Below are 20,424 nucleotides of genomic sequence, written 5' to 3'. Positions count from 1 at the left end.
AAGTACTCACAAAAAAAAACAAAAACACAACTCATGTTGGGTCTACAACTTTTACGTAAACCTATGTCTGCATGGTAACAGACTACGAAGACTCTGAAGTCAGATTCTGAAATCACTCATTTTCATCTGTCCTACTAACTTACGCTTTACTGCATGGTTTCTTGTCCGCCCTGCATTGAAAGCTTATAACTGGAGTAAAGTCCCACACCTTATCCAGGATGTATAATGCAAAAGCGCATTTAACCCCCCCCAAAAAAAACCCAAGACCTTAGGATCACAGGGCCCAGTAATCATAAATCTGTAATTAAGGTTTGCTCACATGTGGCAGATTTTACAGGAGTTTTTGCAGCTGCCCTATTTATTCAAATAGGACCTGCAGAAATCCGTGTCCATGCTGCAGAAACAGTATGGGATCACACGTATGGGATGGATTTTCAGTTGCAGAAATGCCTGTCACACGCGAACATGTTCTAAACTTTGTGCATCCTATTACCAAGCCTTGTCCAGAGCCCGGATCACTCACACCCCTCCCAGGCTCCCCCAGTAGTTTGCCACAGTTCACTTCCTTACCTGCACAGGTTACATTTCTTATGCATCGTTGCAGCCATTGAAAACATTACATAAATGAAAACGGTAACGCAACTGTTTATATGAAATGCTACAATGGACTCATTTTCCACAGCCCTGAACCCCATGAACTACACAAGTGCTCTTAACAGCCCATCAGTCATACCGCTTATGGCTCTGTCTATTTATAAGCACCTGACATGGGTGATTAGATGAATTAACCCATGCACTGCCTGGAAAAACTTGTGGCCCAAGTTCGATTGAGTTGGGTACTTGGCGTCCTGCAGCGTTTGCATTATTTAGGGTACATTTACATAAGATCTTTGTAGCCACGTGGTAAAAAAAAAATTGTGGCGAAAACTCAAGCAGTTTTACCGCAAATTGCTGCGGTTTGCAATACAGGTTTCATCTGTAAAAGCCGCACAGGCAAAAACCGCATTGCGCGAACTGCGCAATACATTGTAAAACCACATAGTTTTTGCATTGATGTTTGATGCATTTTTTTTTACTAAAAATGTCTCATGTAAATTCACCCTAAGTAATGAAGATGCCTCAAGACGCCACGTACAGAATGTGGCGCGTTGGCACAAAATTTAGCATTTCATTTTAGACTAATTTATCACGCAAATGCACCAAAAGGAACAATTATTTATGCCTTATTTGACACTTTTTAAAAGTGTCGAGCAAAAAGGGCGTGGCTTAATATGCGTCAATGTGCACCAAAAATGTTGATGTGCATTTGAGGTGTGGTTCTTACCGTACGACTGAGAACCTCACAGTATTACCACAAAATGCCGCAGTTATGCAGCTGGCACAGGTAAAGTTATGATTTTTCATATGGAGTCCATGAAGAAAAACCCTGTGTGCCTCTGTATACAGTATGGGCCCATGGCAGGTTTAGGGGCGCGGTAGATCCGCAATACAGCCGTGTGTATGAGCCCTAAAGCTGGCTGTGAATTGATGTTTATTAAGTTTTACAGTTTGCAGAATTATTTAAGTTTCTTCACTCACCAACGCAGAGTTTGATTTTTATCATCTTACCCTTTGTTATTTGCACCTTTTGTTCTTGGTAAAGTTCCAATTTATTTTTTTGCCTGAGGGTTGGCAGAAATGTCCTTCATTTATAAACAGAACAGGTCGTGTTTTGTTGTAAATATCACCCAAATGATATACACTATTGAGTACAATTGTTGGCAACCTCACAAACATAGATAGACACTAATGTATCAAAATGTGCAGTGTTTGAATAAGAAAACTATAGAACAACAGTTTACCTTCACAGTTAAAGAGGCTCTGTCACCAGATTTTGCAACCCCTATCTGCTATTGCAGCAGATAGGCGCTGCAATGTAGATTACAGTAACGTTTTTATTTTTAAAAAACGAGCATTTTTGGCCAAGTTATGACCATTTTTGTAGTTATGCAAATGAGGCTTGCAAAAGTCCAAGTGGGCGTGTTTAAAGTAAAAGTCCAAGTGGGCGTGTATTATGTGCGTACATTGGGGCGTTTTTAATACTTTTACTAGCTGGGCGTTCTGATGAGAAGTATCATCCACTTCTCTTCAGAATGCCCAGCTTCTGCCAGATCACGCTGTGACGTCACTCACAGGTCCTGCATCGTGTCAGACGAGCGAGGACACATCGGCACCAGAGGCTTCAGTTGATTCTGCAGCAGCATCGGCGTTAGCAGGTAAGTCTAAACGCTGCTGCAGAATCAACTGTAGCCTCTGGTGCCGATGTGTCCTCGCTCGTCTGACACGATGCAGGACCTGTGAGTGACGTCACAGCGTGATCTGGCAGAAGCTGGGCATTCTGAAGAGAAGTGGATGATACTTCTCATCAGAACGCCCAGCTAGTAAAAGTATTAAAAACGCCCCAATGTACGCACATAATACACGCCCACTTGGAATTTTACTTTTAAACACACCCACTTGGACTTTTGCAAGCCTCATTTGCATAACTACAAAAATGGTCATAACTTGGCCAAAAATGCTCGTTTTTTAAAAATAAAAACGTTACTCTTATCTACATTGCAGCGCCGATCTGCTGCAATAGCAGATAGGGGTTGCAAAATCTGGTGACAGAGCCTCTTTAAATTCTTCATAAAATGTTTTGGTTTGTGGTGGTTTTGGATGCTTTGGATTTTTTAAATTTATTTTTTCAAAGTGTAGCATGTTCTAGGGATGAGGTTTTTCTCCATTGATTTTAGTAACAAGCATTCTCATTTTCTGGATGTTCACTTAGGATTTCACCCTTTTGAAAGGGTTTTTCCCATGAGAGACATTTATGACATATCCACAGGATATGTCATAAATGTCAGGTAGTTGCCGGTCCCACCTATTGGACCTGCACCTATCTCTAAAATGGGGCCCCCTAAACCCCGTTCTAACTTTGTCTGATCTCGCTGCCTCCCGGCCACTTCCTGCTTATACGGTCGGGAGTTACAAAAACAGCGTGACTCGCCGAGCTACGCTGTTTCCGTAACTCCCATAGTAGTGAATGGCTTTTACGGAAGCAGCATAGCATGCGAGCTACGCTATTTCCGTAACTACCATTCAGTTCTATGTGACTTGCGGAAACAGCGTAGCTCAGCAAGCTACACTGTTTTCGTAACTCCCGACCATATAACCTTTTTCATGGTCGGAATTCACTTGGTTCAGACACAACACAGAGGTAGAACAGGGATTAGTGGGCCCAGTTCTAGAGATAGGTGCGGCTTCCAGAGGTGGGACCAGCATCTATCTGACATTTATGACATATCCTGTGGATATGTCATAAATGTCTCTCATGGGAAAACCCCTTTAAAGAGAACCTTTCACGTGCCCATACATGTACAGCTGAGTGCCGCATGTAATAGGCAGGGCTGCACAAACTCTGGGGCACTTTCCATTTTTTTTCTACCCTCCTCCGTTATTTAGATATCGGTGCCGTTATGTTTGGCGCCAGATATTTAAATAACCTCCTGAACTGTCAATGGGGCGTGTAATGGCATCGGGGCGTGTTACTATGGCTGTGACACTGTCCAATCAGCTACGAACAGTGTTACAGCAAGAGCTGGAGAGAGGAGAGCGTGTGCACGCGCACGCTCTCACTCTTCAGCTGTCGCCAGACAAGGACAAGAATGATCTTTGGCGAGAGATGACAGTCTTGTACTTGTCTGCCGAACATGCAAGGGGGCGTGTCATAGTAACACGCCCCCTTGCCATGCTTTTCCTTGAAATCTCATTTACTTTGCTCGTACTGTATTATGTTGCGGATTTACCACAGGAAAATTAGCTCGGAAAGTCCGCACATAATACGCATCGTGTGCATTTGGCCTAAAGGAATTCCAAAAGCCACCTGTCTGACAGCAGAGTGGACATTAGCAGCTGTCTGTTTCCATGGGCAACCAGAAGAACTTTGAAAGCAGCTACGTATATGAATGGAGAGAATGGTGCAAAAACAGTTCATCAAAGTATTTGCAAAGTAGCTTGTTTAGTAAACTGCTAGGGTATGTGCACACACAAAATCCAAAACGTCTGAAAATACAGAGCTGTTTTCAAGGGAAAACAGCTGCTGAATTTCAGATTTTTTTTTAGCAACTCGCGTTTTTTGCAGCGTTTTTTTACGGCTGTTTTTGGAGCTGTTTTTCTATAGAGTCAATGAAAAACGGCTCCAAGAATGGCTCAAGAAGTGGCATGCACTTTTTTTTTGCATGCGTTTTTTTACGCGGCCGTTTATGTCATATATGAACAGTGATGTCAGGAGCAGAGCTGGAATTCCAGGCATGGTGCTAAAAGTGGCTCTGCTCCAGGACTCCAGCTCTGGGCAAGCCCCTGACATCACTGTCCACATATGGACACTTATGCCAGTTGCCCCTGACATCACATTCCGGTCTAGGAGGATCCCCTGACGTCACTGTGTATGGACTGTGACATCAGGGGCTCCTCCAGCAGAGGAAACCCTGGCCAAAGCGTCGACAACGCTCTGGCTGGGGATTCCACTCCTAGAGGGAGCCACAATAGAGCTATCTACTGGGGGTGTCTGTGGCACTATCTACAAGGGGTGTGTGTTGCATCATCTACAGAGGGCACTGTGGCAGCATCTACAGAGGGCACTGTGGCAGCACCTCCAGAGGGCACTGTGGCAGCATCTACAGAGAGCACTGTGGCAGCACCTCCAGAGGGCACTGTGGCAGCATCTACAGAGGGCACTGTGGCATTATCTACAGAGGGCTCTGTGGCATTATCTACAGAGGGCACTGTGGCAGCACCTACAGAGGGCACTGTGGCATTATCTACAGAGGGCACTGTGGCATTATCTACAGAGGGCATTGTGGCCGTATCTATAGAGGGCACTGTGGCACAGTCTATGAGGGGGCTGCCTAATCTTGAAATTTGCGTGTCTGCCAATCGCTGCCAACTGAGCCGCCGGACTGCATTTAGCGACACTTAAACTGTAAAACTGGATTGTTGAAATAAGCACGTGGAGAAATATCTCAAATTTCCGTTAAGTTTAAACCTAGCGCTATTATTATAGTAATGTGGTATTTTTATAGTAAAGTAGTATTATTATAGTAATGTAGTGTTATAGTAATGTATTGTTATAGTAATATAGTAGTATTATAGTAATGCCTTATTATTATAGTATTGTAGTATTATTATAGTAGTTCAAATAACTAGGGTATGTTCATACGACTTATTTTCGGGCCGGAAACTTGGCTGATTTTTCCTCAGCAAATGTGCATTCAAATCCGCAGTCTAAGGGCGGATTTACACGACCGTGTAATACGTCCGTGCAACGCGCGTGCTTTTCATGCGCGTCGCATGGACCTATGTTAGTCTATGGGGCCGTGCAGACTGTCCATGAGTTTCACGCAGCGTGAGTCCGTTGCGTAAAACTCACGACATGTCCGATATTTCTGCGTTTCTCGCGCATCACGCACCCATTGAAGTCAATGGGTGCGTTAAAATCACGCGCACCACACGGAAGCACTTCCGCGTGACACGCGTGATTCTCACATCAGCAGTAAAAAGTATGAATGAAAACAGAAAAGCACCACGTGCTTTTCTGTTTACAAACATACAGAGTGTCATAATATTGGCGGCTGCGCGAAAATCACACAGCCGCGCATCATATGGTGATGACACACGGAGCTGTTAAGTACCTTTTGCGCACGCAAAACGCACACGCTCGTGTAAATCCGGCCTTACACGCAGATTTCACACTTAACATTGCAAAGAGTGAAATCTGCGTTGAAAATCTGTGCATAGTCCGCAAAATTGACATGCTGCGGATGTGACAATCTGCAGCATGCCCAGAATTCTGCACGGGATTTTGAAAACCCAATCCACATGCATTAGTCTTGGCTCACGTCTGCGTTCATTTTCCAATTATACTGCTCCGTCATAGGAACAGAATAATAATGTATATGCCGAATCCGTCAAATGACGGACATCAACGATGCCCGATGAAACCCCTTGACTTTAATGGGTTCAGTTAGGCTTCCGTTATGGTTTACTTCATGTTTCTGGACAAAATAGCGCTGCATGCTGCGCTAATTTGTCTGACAAAAATGTTGGAATCTGCAATGGAGGCTCCTAAGTCTGGAAATTGATGTGTACAGAAGTACATGTGTCATGCAGGATGTTTACATAAGTGTGTTTCTTCTCTTTAGAATCTCTCTAGTTTATGTTTTCTATTGTGGCTGCTTTTAATGAAATCATCATGACTGGTATTTGTAATACAATTTTGGGTCTCACTTGAGATTTATTTTGGCAACTTATTTGTATGAATACATTGTAATGGCATGTATATAAAAAAAACTGTTTTCATAGTACAAAAACCACGAGTGATCAGAGTTGGCCTATGTTTACATCTTCATGAGAGGCTCCATCAGAACGACAGACACCTCAGCACAACACGATGGACCCCATTATAAGTCAATGAGGGCCGTCAGGCGTTTCTGGTGTCCATCGTGCAACGGATCTGTCACGGCGTTGCTGCTTCTGTTATAAACAGATGTGAATAGAGGCTAAGACACGCATTGTAATTTACAGAGAGCCATTAAATTATATGGAAAGATTACATTTTGTATAATTGGGAATTATTATCTCATCATGACTCACATATATAGGTGCAGATTTATTAATGTATTTACGCCAGTTATCAGAAAAACTGTACGGGGATTCAGAATTGCACCAAACACGGCTCATTCATTAACATGATTCAGAATGTGAAGGTCCCTAGCGCACACTGTTCGGGAAAGAGATGCCGGCACCCAATGGTTTTTCAATAGTTGGTCGTCAATAGTAGTGGATTTATAAATGCCCCTGTGTTGTTTGTAACGGTGCAGATAAATTAGAGATTAGAGTAATGGGTCAGATTTACTTAGGCCCCATGCACACGAGTTTTCATCCGCAATTACTGAATATGTAATTACGGATGTAATTGCAGACCCTTTCATTTCTATTGGCCATGGACACCTTTCTATATATTTACAGATGTATGTCCGGGCCATACAAATGATCCACAAAATATAGAACATGTCCTGTTCTTGTCCACAATTGCGGCATGCACTCGCCCATAGAATTCTATGGCCGTTTCCGCAATTGCGTACAGCTACGAATGTGTATCGGTAGCCATCCGATCCATATTTGCAGACAGTATAAACCCTTACGGTCATGTGCATGAAGCCTAACACTGGCGGTTTATACACCAGTCTTAGGGTATATGCAGACGAACGTGTACGAAATCGGTTGTAAAAAACTGCAGTTTTTCACGTCCGATTCGCACCCGTGCGGGACCCATTTTTACGGGTTCCTCATAGACTTGAGTCTATAGAGGGATCCGTGAAAATGGACAAAAATAGGACATGTCCTATTTTTTCACGGGCCCTTCACACGGTCCGTTAAAACAATGGCCGTGTGAACAGCCCCATAGAAATACATGCAGCCCTCTTAAAAAAAACGTCCGTCACACAGACTATTTATACGTTCGGGTATGTTCAAACGCAGAAACAAAAACAGCTGTAAAATACGGAGCTGTTTTCAGGGTATGTACACACGGCTTATTTTCAGCCGTTTTTCGGGCCGTAAACGACCCGAAAAATGGCTGAAAAAAACAGAAGCTGAAGGCCTCCAAACATCTGGCCAGTGATTTCAATGGGAAAAACTGGGTTTTTGTTCCCACGGGGCAGTTTTTACGTCGCCGTCTGTAAAAAAACGGCGCATAAAAAAAGGCCACATAAAAAAGAAGTGCATGTCACTTCCTGAGCCGTTTCTGGAGTTGTTTTTCATTGTCTCAATAGAAAAACAGCTCCAAAAATGGCCGTAAAAAAACGGGGCTCTACTATTTCTCCATATGCCTTCATATGAAATCTCTACTATATGATTTCCTACCGAAATTTTGTGGTGATTTGTATGGGAGCACGGGCCAAAAATGCGGGCGGCTGTCCACGGCCGGTCGTGCCCGCAATCGCGGCCCGTGATTACGGGCACGGCAGTGTGCATGGGGCCTTACTGCGGATTGCCATGATTCCGCATCTAGTACAGGTGCAGATCATTGTGCATTTGCGATAAAACCGCATGCGTTTTTTGCGCCTGGTGGTTCTCGGCCATGTGGCAAGAACCGCACCTCAGCTGCAACATCTGAATACACCCGGGTATTACATAGTACGGTTGAAAAAAGACACATGTCCATCAAATTCAACCAAAGGATGTGAAAAAGGGATGTGTATTTAAATGTTGTGGTTTAGGTGCGGTTGAAACTGTATAAAAACGCATTCTGTTTTATCATTTTTTTTTGCAGGTTAAACATGTTAAATAAATGTGTATTAAACCACAACAGCATCAAACACTGCAGCAAAACACGGTTAAACCGCATGCACTTAATACATTTTTTTAAATGCGGTTACAACTGCACCTTAACCACAGCACCTGAATACCCCCATAAAGCCCCCTTCACACGCTGCAGATTTTGTTGCATAAATTTCTGCCACTGAAAATCAAGTCTATTCACCTGCAGAAAGCATAAAGTCTGCAACGCAATCTGCAGGGGCCTAAGGGGTTAATTGCTGGTTCTTCCTCTAGTGACCCACATGGAGTTGGACTGGATTAGACAGCTGTAGCGCCACTGATGAGTCCACCTGCAGTCCCTCCAGGACGGCACTGCGGTGGATTGTACTACTGAAGAGTTCTTTGTGTATAAGGTGAGTGTACTTATGTGAACTAAGGCGTTATTGCTGACTAGTCCTACTCCTCCAGATGGCATCTGTTTACGTTATCCACAGGCGGTGATATCCCTGGAACTACGTGAAATGTAAGCCATCTTCATCATACCTACCATGATTTCATGTAGAAATCCCCCGGCCAAGAGGTTCTTTATTGTTGTGTTATAAGGTCATAGCAGGAACGTGAATAACTGTCTTGTCTTCCAAAGAGTTCCCATAAAATATGTGATATTACATAGTAATGGTGAGGTAAATAATGTCATTCTGTTCTACATTGCATAGGGAAGAATAGCAGGAGATCAGCGGCATGTGGTATGATTAGGCCAGGGCTCCACAGTGAAATATTGCATGTGATGTGTGAGAGCTGCATTTGTTGGCACTAGGGGTGGTTTCAATTTCTGTGATAATTGTGAGGAGATTGTGAAATTGCAGATATATGACATCGCATGTACACGTTTAGGGCTTATTCAAATGAGCAATTTATCCATTTGCTGTGCTTAAAAAAAACAAAAACTGATAGCACACGGACCCACGCAATTCAATGGGGCTGTTCACATGGCCGTTGTTTCAATAGACCGTGTGAAGGGCCCGTGGAAAAAATAGGACACGTTCTATTTTCATGGATCCCTCAATAGACGCAAGTCTATGAGGGATCTGTGAAAACGGGTCGGGCACGGGTGCGCCTTGGACGCAAAATACTGGCGTTTTTCATGTCCGAGTTTACACTAGTTCGTCTGAATAAGCCCTAAGTCATGCGATTCCTTAAGTAAACGTTGCATTCAATATCACATTGCCATTTAGCATGCACACGCTAAAACCTGTGAAGGCCTGGCCTGAGAGAGTATTCAGACATTGAGGCGCGGTAAAAGCCATATAAAAGAAGCCATATGAAAATGCAGCCGCATAAACAAACGCATCAAATCACTGTAAAAATTAATGCGTATTTTTTTTATTCGTTTTTGTTTTTTGTTGGCTTTAACTTTACCACAACGTCTGAATACACCCTAAGGCCGGGTTCCCACGTGGCGTAAACGCTGCGGAATTTCCTAATGGAATTCTGTGCGGAAATTCTGCAGCATTCACGGTAGCAGCAAAGTTAATGAGATTTATAAAATCTCATGCCCGCGCTGCGGAAATAAAAATGCACAAAAGTCGTGCGGATAGTTTATGATGTTTATCACTAAATCCGCAGGTAAAACCGCTGCAGAAAATAACGCAGTCTCCCCGCAGCAATATGAGCAGGAAAAACGTACAATTGGGGGTTGATTTCTGTGACCGATTTACCAGCGTTTTTCTATAGTTTGTGCTGCAGATTTTCTGTTATCCTGTGTGTGGGAACATACCCTAAAACAGCTGCAACTGTGTTGCAGTGAATTTTGTCATGTTGTCTGCTTGATTGGCTAAGCTGAGCTCATATTAATATAAGGCCTTCACACGTATCTTATTTGTTGCGGATTTTCCGTTCGGATTTGCACTTGGTTGTTTCCTGTCAGCCCCATAGACTTTTAATGGAGCAGCACCGCTCGTGCCCCACCAACTTTCCAGTCAAATGCCGTATTGCAGGCTGGGGGGAATGGGGACCCCCCCCTGTTAAAGCGATTTAGTGGGGGTACCAGCAGGGAGACCGGCCTCAATCTAGTATTTACACCTATTCATCAGATAGGTAAAAAATTCTTTAGCCTGGAATACCCTTTTTAAAGTGTCTTCTCTCCTTGATACAACTCTGGTTTTGGTTTAAAAAAATGCAGCATGTGTTTTTTTGTTATTTTGTTTTTTTTTTACAACATTCCGATCTTCATGTCACCACAACGTGTGAATGGACCCTAAAGCCAGATTCATGCCAATGAGTGAAAAACGGACGTTTCACTTCTGAGTTACACTTGTGCGGGACCCATTTTCACGGATTCCCATGGACTTGAGTCTATGTAGGGATGAGCAAAAATTTATAAAATAGGACATGTTCTATTTTTTCCAACGGACCTTTCGCGCAATGGCGGATTATCATATGGGCGGTTCGGGCGGCCACCTGAGGCTCCCAGGGGGCCCATGGCCGCCCGAACCGCACATAATCTTAAACTATGCAGCACTACTAACTGCCGCTGTGGACCGCGCTGGTCCGGCTTCCAACTGAACCTGCGTCCACCTTGATAAAGCATCTGAAGGACGTGAAACAGTTGGCTCTGTTGTCTTTTGAATCCCGTGTTGCCTGCCTCAATCTTGGAATAAAGAGAAACCTTTTGCAAGTGGTGTGTGCCGTGCTGTCTTCTTTTCTACATGTTGTCAATAGTTTTGGGGGCGGCGGTGGAAAAGGGGGGCCCAACTTTGGATAACAGCCCAGGGCCTATGGTCTACTTAATCCGCCACTGCCTTCGCGCGGTCCATTAAAACAACAGCCGTGTAATCTGAACCATTGAAATACATGTGTCCGTGTCAGCCGTTGTTTTAACAGCCGTCACACGGATGTATTCCATGTGAAAGCTGAGCTGATTGGCTGCAATGGTTAACATGGCCAGTTTGCAGACCGTTTTCCAAAAAATTTAGGGTATGTTCACACGCAGTAGCAAAATACGTCTGAAATTACGGAGCTGTTTTCGCCTGAATACAGCTCCTGATTTTCAGAGGTTTTTGTAGCGACTCGTGTTTTTCGCGGGGTATTTTACGGACGTTATTGGAGCTGTGTTTCAATGGAGTCAATGAAAAACTGCTCCAAAAACGTCCCAAGAAGTGACAGGCACTTCTTTGATGCAGGCGTCTTTTTACGCGCCGTCTTTTGACAGTGACGCGTAAAACGACACTTCGTGGGAACAGAACATCGTAAAACCCATTGAAAGCAATGGGCAGATGTTTGTGGGCGTAATGGAGCCGTTTTTTCAGGCGTAATTTGAGGGGTAAAACGCCTGACTTACGTCTGAAAACAGTGCATCTGAACATACGCTTAGTTTATCATTTTCATTCAATACGATCCTCTGACAGCATTCATAACTTTTCAACAGAAAGCATGGTGTTTGTTTATTACCCTGGAGTGTAATATACAGGGTGGGCCATTTATATGGATACACCTAAATAAAATGGGAATGGTTGGTGATATTAACTTCCTGTTTGTGGCACATTAGTATATGAGAGGGGGGAAACTTTTCAAGCTGGGTGTTGACCATGGTGGCCATTTTGAAGTCGGCCATTTTGTATCCAACTTTAGTTTTTTCAATGGGAAGAGGGTCATGTGACACATCAAACTTATCGAGAATTTCACAAGAAAAACAATGGTGTGCTTGGTTTTAACGTTACTTTATTCTTTCATGAGTTATTTACAAGCTTCTCTTTGTTTACAGCCATTGACATGTCGCTTAGGTTAACACGTGAGGAGCGGATAGAAATTTCTGTTGATGTCTGGTGAACGCAGTACCCGGGTCATTGCAGCAGATTTCAATGCAAGACACCCTACGAGACCACCCATCTCCCATGCTACAGTTTGCAAACTGCTTGCCAAGTTTCGTGAAACTGGTTCAGTGTTGGATATGCCCAAATGTGGACGCGTGAAAACTGTTACTAATGAAGAAACATCAGTGGCTGTCCTAGCTTCATTCAGCAGGAGCCCACAGCGTAGCAATCGCCGCATGTCACTGGAGAGTGGCATCAGTCGAACATCCCTTCGGCGGATATTAGCTACTCACAAATGGCACCCTTACAAACTCCAGCTGCTGCAGCATCTCAACGAGGATGACCCAGATCGGCGCACTGAATTTACAGAATGGGCAAAACAAAAATTGGAACAGGACCCTCAGTTTACACAGAACATTTTGTTCAGTGATGAGGCAAACTTTTATGTGAATGGTGAAGTTAACAAACAAAACCACCGCTATTGGTCTGATACTAACCCACATTGGATAGATCCCTCCAAGACTGTTGGAACACAAAAATTGATGGTATGGTGTGGTATATGGGGTACAAAGATAGTGGGGCCATTCTTCATCAATGGAAACCTCAAGGCCACGGGATATCTGAAATTGCTACATGATGATGTGTTTCCCTCTTTATGCACTGAAGCTGGCACGTTCCCTGAGTTTTTTCCAGCAAGATGGTGCACCCATTGTAATACAACCCGTCATGACCACATGCACAGCTTGATACGGGTACGGTCCTACCTAGCGGTATATGCATGCGGCCGAAACCTCGCTTACTTGGAGTGTCAATGACGTCATGATTTTGCCTACAGCAAGTGAGCGGGGTGTAAGATGGTTTAGATCTTAATAGGTTTGCAGCCTCTGGATGTAAACCAAAAAGGTTTTTATTCACTGACAGCAAGCACATTCTGCGATTGCATTGCTACCATATGCTCCAGATGTCTCGCTGCCTTCTGTGCCTCAAGCGGTTTATTTTATTATGATCTTGGGATGCGGCCTCTACTTTCAGCTATTCTACAGGGTGCGCCATTTATATGGATACACCTAAATAAAATGGGAATGGTTGGTGATATTAACTTTTCAAGCCGGGTGTTGACCATGGCGGCCATTTTTAAGTCGGCCATTTTGTATCCAACTTTAGTTTTATCTTTTTGATAAAATATTGGGATTGGATTAAAAAAAGTGAAGTTTAAGACCATGGCTACAGTTTTAGTAGCGTTACTGATTGGTTTTAACTATTCAGCTGCAGTCCGAATGAATACATTGAGTTACATGCAATCTTGTGGACTGCAGTAGTCACTCATTAGTTAAAATCAATCATTAGAACTACAAGAAGTTTTAGTCTAGATCTAACCTTAGTTTTTCCCATTCTCACTATAATAAGCTATTGCTTTATGATCGATGGGGGTTTGACATCTGGAACCCCCCCGGATCCTGAGAATGAAGGGTCAGCAGCATGCTAATTTACCTCCGGTGACCCTTTACTGTTTTTCCTTGCACAGCGGCCACCGTCAGCAGCATGGCCCCCATTCACTTGAAGCAGTTCTCTGTGTAGCCGGGAGTGCAAATAAAATGTAGAAAGGGGACGCATCGCTAAAACAGCGCTGCGGACCCCTTATTTTTAGGATCTATGCAAGTCCCAGAGGTCAGACCCCCACCAATCATAAAGTGATGGCATATCCTAGCCATATGCCATCACTATATAAGTTTGGAATAACCCTTTAAATCATGTACACAACAGTATTGTGAATCCATTATATGGCGCCATAGACTCTGGGACAACGATTTACCTGAAATACAACCCACAGAAATATTGTATAATTAGAGATGCCATAAATCTCAAGGGCTTCTGATGTCTAAATATCTATTGTTTTATCAGTTTTTATTGCTGTGCATACATAAAACAGAATTAGGCCTCATTTACACGAACGTGATATACGTCCGTGCGACGCGCGTGCTTTTCACGCGGGTCGCATGGACCTATACAAGTCTATGGGGGCATGCAGACAGTCCGTGAGTTTTGCTCAGCGTGAGTGCGCTGAAAAAAACTCACGACATGTTCTAAATTTCTGCGTTTTTCGCACATCACGCACCCATTGAAGTCAATGGGTGCGTGAAAACCACGAAGGTCGCACGGAAGCACTTCCGTGCGAACTGCGTGATTCGCGCAAGAGCTGTCAAACTCTGAATGTAAACAGAAAAGCACCACGTGCTTTTCTGTTTACAAACATCCAAACGGAGTGTCAGAATTTAGACATGAGCGAACCGAACTTCACCGGGTTCGGCCGAACTCATTTTGACTGAACCCGGCAACAAATTTTCCGGTACGCGACGTCAGGAGACAGTCACTGTCCAAAGTGCTGAAAGAGTTAAACTGTTTCAGCACCCTGGACAGTGACTTCCGATCACAATATACATGAACGTGTAAAAAGAAAAAAGAAGTTCTGACTTACCGATAACTCCCGGCTTCTTCCTCCAGTCTGACCTCCCGGGATGACAATTCAGTCCAAGTGACAGCTGCAGCCAATCACAGGCCAACCACAGGCTGCAGCGGTCACATGGACTGCCGCGTCATCTAGGGAGGTGGGGCCGGATGTCAAGAGAGGGACGCGTCACCAAGGCAACGGCCGGGAGACCGGACTGGAGGAAGCAGGAAGTTCTTGGTAAGTATGAACGTCTTTTTTTTATTTTTATTCACAGGTTGCTGTATGTTGTGATCGGAATTCACTGTCGAGGGTGCTGAAAGAGTTACTGCCGATCAGTTAACTCTTTCAGCACTCTGGACAGTGACTGACGTCGACTAGCCTCATCTCTATGATGGCGGCTGCGCGAAAATCACGCAGCCGCGCATCATACACTGATGACACACGGAGCTGTCAAGTGACTTTTGCGCAAGCAAAACGCTGCATTTTTTTGCGTGCGCAAAATGCACACGCTCGTGTAAATGAGGCCTTACACTCAACAATGAAAACATAGTTCTGCATAAGAACTGTGAACATTAAACGGTAAGGCCTCATGCACACGGACGACCGCGGAGTGTCATCTGCCGGCCGTTCGCAAATCACGGACTGTGCACAGGTTGAGTTCAATGAGCCTGGACCGCAAATCCGGACCGTATAATGACTTGTCCTATTTTTTTATTTTTTTTGCAGGCCGGGCTCCCGGCCAATGCGCGGACTGTGGAAACGACTGTCGTGTGCATGGACCCATAGAAATGAATGGGTCCGCAATTCATCTGCATTTTTGTGGATTAATTGCGGACGCAAAAACACGTTCGTGTGCGTAAGGCCTAAGAGATTTTTAATCAAAACCGTTTGCAAAGCTGCTTAATATTTTTATTTTAGATGCATTGGTGCAAATAATATATGGTTGCAAAAGTGGACATTTACCTTAAGCCCTTCTCAAGCCTTCTTGACCTCTAGTTCTACTTATTAAAAAATACGATATCAGAATTTATAAGAAGTAGAGTTAGTTGGCAATTGCTTGCCACTACAACCACAAAGTATGTCAACTGAGTTTGTGATGATATAGGGAGCTCCATTAGGAGCTTCCGTCACAGATTCCGATGTTTTGGGTTTTATTTATGGCCAAAATAATACATTTTTCTGTCAAAATGATGGGCAATGTGTTTGACTTCTGTACTAGGACATCATTGAGTTACGGAAACCTCTTCAATTCCCTTCATTATCCTTGTGTCATGATTCCTTGTTTTATCTCTGTGGTTTTTAGACGTTAGCTATGACATCACTGTTTTATATTCCTGTCCTGTGACGTTACTGATCGATAATTCTTTCCAATTACTTCAGTGTTTGATTCATGGACTATGACTGTTGAATTTCTGTTTTGTAACATCATTTTCTGCATAATCCCTGCAGTGTGACTATTTTTTCCATGCTATTACTTTGCTTCTGTCATTACGTATGAGCTGTGACATCACTGCATTTTTTATCCTTGTGCAGAGATCACTGTATTGCTTGTATGGGCTGGGACTTCTTTTTTTTTTTTTTGTAATTTGTTTTGATTTTTTGTCATTTTACTTGTTTTATTACTTTCCCAGTCTTAAAGCGCTGCAGAATATATTGGTGCCATATAAAGATGGTAATAATAGTAACTTTGTTTATTGTCCCTGTGGTGGGATATAATTTTGAGCATTATCCAGGTTCTGTGACATAACTGTAGCCATTATTTCTGCACAGTGACGTCAGTTTTTGCATTTCCACGGGTGCAAGTAGCTGAAGTTCAAAGGCTGTAGTCGCACCTGGGACCTTGTCTGTTGCTCTGCCACAGGAAACCAGTATTAAAAAAAATTATATCTATCCTATCTACTTGTATCTATCCTATCTACTTGTATCTATCCTATCTACTTGTATCTATCCTATCTACTTGTATCTATTACAGATTCTGCTTTGGGTCCTAGGAACTTCAGTTTACACCTCATGCCTTTTACCCACTTTTAAGGAGTCTTTTGACTTGTCTCCATCCAATTTGTGTAATGGAATAAGTTTATAGCTCCGCTCCATGCATGTGAAATGATACAACCGTTATGTATCTGGGTAATGAAGGTCAGAGATGTTAAATGAGCAGGAGCGTGGGGGACCACAATACTCCATCTGAATCAGAGCAAGGAAAAGCTAGGGAGACGTTAAGCACTTGGTTGCCAAAGAGACCTGTGGATGCACTGAAGGTCTCAGAGGTAGCTCAGGGCAAGCTCAGCCTCGCAGGAGAAGGGGTGAGAGCAAGCAATGTCAATTTAGTTTCCTGAGACTGAAATATGTGAGGAGATCCAAAATACACATTGATCAAACTATTTTATTTTTTTTTAAGTTTATTTTTTTGGAAATCTGAGATTTTACTTCAGACTACAAATACTAGATGCTGCTCAGTTGCTTTTTGGAAGCATTATAACTTGAATCAGTGAAGTGAGCCACAAAATCTTTAGGGTTTAGGGAAACAAAAACATTTCTAAACTGAAGGAATGTTATATCGGCCTTGTGCTACAGATGTTGCAACTCGACACAATAACACTGAGATAGCAGGCGATGCTAAGCAACCGAAGATCATCAGAAACATGTTTTACCGTTGAAAGAGACAGAGGCTGACAATAGATGGCAAATTAGATCAACGTTGGATCTGTGCAATGAAACTATCCTTTCCTTCTTGTTGCTGCTCACCAGGCATTTGAAGCTGGTGCGATGCGAGAGCCTGCTATTGGACCTCAGGGGATCTGTAAATGACTTTGAGGGTGGACAGATGTCTCATCAAATTCCTTGCGCAGGTTTTTAGCAAATACTGATGGTTTCGTAGTTTATAGATCAGAACAAATAAGCTAAAAGAACTAATATCTATACGTGACATTCATTAAAGGGGTTGTGCCTTTCATTTCTATGGGTGCATAGAGGGTGGTCTCCAATTTTGGAATCCCCCAGCTATTACCGGAGGGTGTCTCTCACTTGGACTTTGAAACTATTGATTTCCATTTTCACCGTCTAATAATACATACTAAGTGCCTCCAACTTCACAGCTGATGACAACCGATCGCCAAGGGTTTCGGCAGGTGCCAATCAGTCCAGCGTCAAGAAAGCTGTCCGAAGAAACAGGGTTGTCCTGAAGATAAAGGTGTTTTTGTTAGAAGGGTACCCCCAAGCTGAGCGCTATAATAATCTGTACTTTTACATCGGCCGATATCAGACGTAAAATCAAGCGCTGATCAACGAGACAGCTGGTTAATCAGCACTTGTTTGCTCCTTTTACAACGATTTATGATCAGTTCTGTTTGGGGCCGAGCAATTGTTACTATGATTGCTCGTCCCCATGCATTTCCATCATGTTGGCAGCACATCTCCCTGTTTACACAGGGAGATGTGCTGCTGACGATAATTTTTTGTGCTGCGTAAACGATACGATTGTACGATCAGCCGATGAACGAGCGTTTGTTCACTCATCGGCTGATCGTTGCCCTGTTTATACAGGACAATGATTGGGAACGTACACTCATATGAACGCTCATTGGCCCGTGTAAAAGGGCCTTCAGGCTCTGTTCATTCTTACATTGTGGTTTATATTTATAACATAAACCATGACAAATAGCCGGATCCGTGGCATGATGGATACCACAGGCGTTTGACTTACAATGGGGTCGGTTGGGTTTCTGTAGATGTGAAGAATAGCCCGTTTAATCTGCCCATACTGTAGAAAGTGTTCAATTTCCCTGCAGCACCACTACAGGGCATATTAGGCATTGGACAGAAATCAATGGGCTCCCTTCAGAATACTTTAGACTAATTGATGTGACAGTCACAGTGTCATTAGTGTCATTAGACCCATATATTAGGCCTATTTATCTAGATCTCTGCACCTCTCTAGATCTCTGCACCTCTCTAGATCTCTGCACCTCTCTAGATCTCTGCACCTCTCTAGATCTCTGCACCTCTCTAGATCTCTGCACCTCTCTAGATCTCTGCACCTCTCTAGATCTCTGCACCTCTCTAGATCTCTGCACCTCTCTAGATCTCTGCACCTCTCTAGATCTCTGCATCTCTCTAGATCTCTGCATCTCTCTAGATCTCTGCATCTCTCTAGATCTCTGCATCTCTCTATCAGAGGGTCACATTTTAGGATATGTTTTATGGCAGCAATAGCTAAACCAACCGTGGTTCTCCTGAACCAAACTTACATCATCAGAGAAACCTGTACTGATCGAAGCGTGGTTCAGTAGAGGTTCTGAATTTTTCCTCCGTCATTTGAACCTTTAAATGCAACCATATTGCCGCCGTCTAGAACTGGCTTTGGGCCACTTTCAAATGAGTATTTTGCATCAGTATTTTTGTAAGCCAAACCCAGAAGTGGAACCTAAAGAGTAAAAACTATAATGGCAATATTTGCACTTTGTGTTTTGGATTTGCTCCTAATTTTGACTTAAAAATACTGTCCAAAATACTGCTCTGTGACAGTGGACTTATGGAATTTTGCCTCCGCCCATCAGGACACCTAAGTATATGTGGTTAAAAAATGGAGAAGCATTCAAGTTTATAAAATAACTGAAATCCTACCCAGAGAAGTAGCAGAGCTGAATTTGTCAATGCAGCAAGACACTTTGCCACAATATCCTAGATTATTTTAAGTGGTTTATATTCTATGACTACTCTACTGAGTTGTATTGGTACAAACCGTTTAATAACCTGAGCTCTGCTACATCTGTGAGTACTATTTCAAAACTGTATTCAACTCCTTTTTTTTTTTTTTTTAATGTTTATACACAATATTTTCTGGAATGCAAACTAGTTGGTACTGAAACTCCATAGTGAAAGGACTGTGTTTTGATCTTTGCCTTCCTCTTCTGATCATTCATGTGACAAATGTTATTTTTCCTTTGTCTTCTGTTACTGAGCATAATTGGTTAATTTTTCCACACTGATTTTGCAGCCTTCTCTATGCCATATTTCCGTGGGCAATTTCATAGTTATTTGTGTGAAAGGACAATAGGAATGTTGTTGCTTTACCTAGAAATTCTTTGACCCCATTGTGTTTGGGTATTGGAGCAAAGAAAATACTTCTCTCACGTTTATTTCCTTCCAATCTGATACCTTAGGCAATAATGTGTGCATGGTGTAAAACACAAAAACAAAGCACGCCTTAATCTCCCAAAAAACTAGGTGCAGCTACTTCGTTTTTGGGGATTTTTTGCCTTTGGGATTCAAGTGAATGTTTTCCAGGGTCACAGATTTGGATTTAATTGGCCTGACATAAATGTAGCGTCCATGGCCGCGGACTGCCAGGTTTACTCAACCCCTGGCGGCCGCAGGCATGGATCTGTGAGCGCTGGCTCGCATCTCCTTCCTAGGAGACGCCAGCGCTCCCTTCCGCTTTGGTCCGCTGTGTCCTGTAGGGTACGTGCGCACCCTCGTGCCCGACCTTAAAGGGCCCATGTGCGTACATGTGAAATAATCACCAGCAACTGCCCATGATTTCCTTGACTATAAGAAGGGCCCTGCCCCTTTGCTCTTTGCCTGAGCGTTGTTCGTTTATCCCATGTGAGGATTGCAAATGGTCCCTTAGTGTTATCCTGTTCCTGTTGTTACCCGTGCCCTGCTACCTGTATCCCGTGCTATGACCTTGTTCCTGAGCCTGTTAGTGTTGGTCGTGTCCTACTGCACCAGTGTCATCCGCCACGTCTGGCGCAACCTGCTGCACCCACCTCAGCTACTGTCTGGACTATTTCAGGTACCCTTGTGCTACGTACTGTTATAGAC

General features: G+C 43.4%; 1 protein-coding gene across 8 annotated transcripts in view; it reads left to right on the top strand.

Annotated features, from left to right (window-relative positions):
- CYB561 (cytochrome b561) overlaps positions 1–20,424 on the top strand; it is a 259,428-nt gene that overhangs the window by 145,758 nt on the left and 93,246 nt on the right. The window contains exon 5 of one of the 8 annotated variants that reach the window (XM_075845052.1): positions 8,635–8,753. The exons of the other annotated variants lie outside the window; for them this stretch is intronic. The gene's annotated coding sequence lies outside the window, so the exon portion shown is untranslated. The remainder of the gene's footprint in view (positions 1–8,634; positions 8,754–20,424) is intronic. 8 annotated transcript variants of the gene reach the window in all.

The sequence above is a fragment of the Rhinoderma darwinii genome, chromosome 13, assembly GCF_050947455.1.
Source record: "Rhinoderma darwinii isolate aRhiDar2 chromosome 13, aRhiDar2.hap1, whole genome shotgun sequence".
Classification (NCBI taxonomy): domain Eukaryota; kingdom Metazoa; phylum Chordata; class Amphibia; order Anura; family Rhinodermatidae; genus Rhinoderma; species Rhinoderma darwinii.
This window is presented reverse-complemented; position numbering and strand designations above follow the sequence as displayed.